Here is a 2,760-nt window from a genome sequence, read left to right as displayed (position 1 = left end):
CGTACTCTAGAGCTTTATACGAGTTTAACTCGTAATATTATTCTCCTCCTTTCTTCGTACGGCGCTAAGAAGCCGCTACTCCTAATAGGAACTAGCCGGACGCCGAGTAGCGTATAAAGTAAAACTCTTATCTCTACTTACTTTTATTCTACTTTTTCTTCTCTTATACTAATTATCGAGGAAGTTTTTATAAGTACTTATTTCTACTCCTATTACGTACGATTATTAGTCGTTACTAACTCTTAAACGCTCGTAGTCGATATAGTAAATAAGTAAGCGAACTAATCTATTTCTTCCTCTTTAATTCGCCCTCTATACTCTAAGCCCTAGGCCTTTCCGTTTAGTCGTACGTACTAATAGGAGAACGGAAAAGTTAAGATAATATAGTATTAGTAGTATAGAATACCGCTACGGCTTAGTATTAGTTAGAATAGCTCGCGCTAACTTAAATCCCTATTTTCCTTACCTCCGAGTAATCGCTAGTATCGTACTACTATAATGTCTCTTAACGAGCGGTCTTAGCTATACTAGGAACTAACGTAGCTTTCGTACGAGGAGTAGTTACTCTAGTATAGGTCCGGTCGTACCGGCTATCGTATATTAACGCCTTACTTATTTAGAGCCGGAGTATCCTTTTCGGTCCTTATAATCGTTATAAGCGCTTAATACGCCTATTTCTAGAGTATCGACGTATCCTAGGATACTTCGGTAGTACGTACGGTAACTATAAGTAGTCGGACCGCGGTACTCGTTATTCGGAGCGCGATAAAGACGACGATAGTAGTATTATAGTACTATCGTCGGATTCGTCCGATAACGACGGCGCTCTCCCCCCTACCCGTAAGGCTCTCCTCCTCCTCCCTCCTCCTTCTCGCTTCGGCGAGGTAGTTATAAAAAGGCTCGCCTCTTAGCGGTAGGTACGTACGATATTTCTTTTATTCTCTTATCTTCGTATAGTACTTATATTAATACTAGTATAATTCTAGTAAATAAGGAATATTCTCTATACCTAACTATAGCTTATACCTTAACGTAACGGTTAGGCTTCGTCGTACGGTAACTAAATAAGCTAAATATATATAGTATAATTAGATATTTTATTACTCTTATAGTTCCTTCGTACGTACTCTCTCTTTACTTCCGTATAGTAATTAGGGAGCCGATTATCTCGCTATCGATTCGTACGTATCTAAAGCTACGATATTCTAGAGCGATAATTTCGGTTTCTAGGTTAATTCTATATATTCCGTCTATTTTACTAAGTACTACCTTTAAGATCCTCGACTTCTTCGTACGAATTTATAGCGGATAATCCTTTTAATCTAGTATTCTTCTTCGTCCTATATAACGATAGAATTCGACTAAGTATCGTCGGTAACTTACGAAGGTAATAGATCCGTAGATACCGTACGTAGTAGGTTCGAATAGAATACGTTATAAATTCCTTTTAGCGTATTAAGACGATAGCTATACGATCCGATAACTTTAGTTACGATATACTTCGTATTCTTTTAATCGAGCTTCTTATTCTTCCGCGTCGTACGTATATTCCTTAAGTTAAGCTAGACCTTATCGCCTACGCGGAACTCTATTAACTATTATCTTATACGATTTATAATTTCCTCTTATTCTTATTAAGTAACGGCTATAGAAGTCTAAGTCTATTCTCTCGCCTTCTAGAGTTTTCGTACGATCTCTTCGCCCTATCGTATTAAGCTATTTCCTTTTTTATCTTCGCGGAGCTTATCTTATAGTTATACGAAGTCGATGTTATATCTATAAGATAGGAAGAAAGGGCTTACGCTAGTCGATTAGGCGTTCCTATTATATTAGGGCTCGAGGCGCTTAGTTATAAGAGAAGAGAGAAGGGGCCTTAGTATAAAAGAATAAGTAAGGAAGGAAGAAAGTAGACGATCGAAGAGATAAGTAACGGAGGACGAGTAACCTAATATACGCGAGCTTACGTAGAGTACTAGATAGTAGTTATAAGAGTATAGTTTATAGAATTAAGAGCGTTTTTCCTTCTACGAGTTCGGCTATATAACTATATAGCCTAAATTTTAGTAGTAGTAACCTTTACGAATAAAGCTATTACGGCTTTATATACGTCTATTACGAGAAGTCTTAAAAAGAACCCCTAGTAATGTAGCCCTACCCCCTTATTCGACCTATAGGATAGGCGAGAATATATATCGATTTAATCTTAATATAAATAGTACTTCTTAAGAGAACGAACGGATATTATAAGTATATTATCTTATAAAGGACCTTAAAACTATAGGAAAGACGACTACTAGCGGTTAGACCTAGGAGAAAACTATCCTAGGAGGTTAAAAACTACGAAAGAACGAAGTATTAATTTAACCTTAAGAACGACGAAAGAATAGGTATATAATACTTTCGAAACTATCGAAGGAGTATTTTATTAAGAAAGCTTTTTCCTAACTTAAAATCGAGCGGGAAAGTTTAGGAACGACTTTACTAAAAACTCTCGAGTACTTTATTCGCTTAGTTAAATTAAGATACTTATTTAGAACGCGTAGAAGTAAACCTAAGGGCGGATATAATTCGAGCGTAAGGTATCCGAAAAGCTAAGAATAATCGTAGATACTTAACTAAAATTCGTTTCGGCTATATAACTATATAGTCTAACGAGACGAGTCTTTAGAAACTAATAAGTATCTTAATAATTCTTTTAGTATTATAATAGATAAGAAAAATAACTAAGTAGTAGATTAGTTATTTTATTTTTAAGTACGA

The sequence above is a fragment of the Exophiala aquamarina genome (genome assembly GCF_000709125.1).
Source record: "Exophiala aquamarina CBS 119918 chromosome Unknown aczIA-supercont1.10, whole genome shotgun sequence".
In the NCBI taxonomy this organism is placed as follows: domain Eukaryota; kingdom Fungi; phylum Ascomycota; class Eurotiomycetes; order Chaetothyriales; family Herpotrichiellaceae; genus Exophiala; species Exophiala aquamarina.
Note: the sequence above shows the minus strand (reverse complement) of the source record.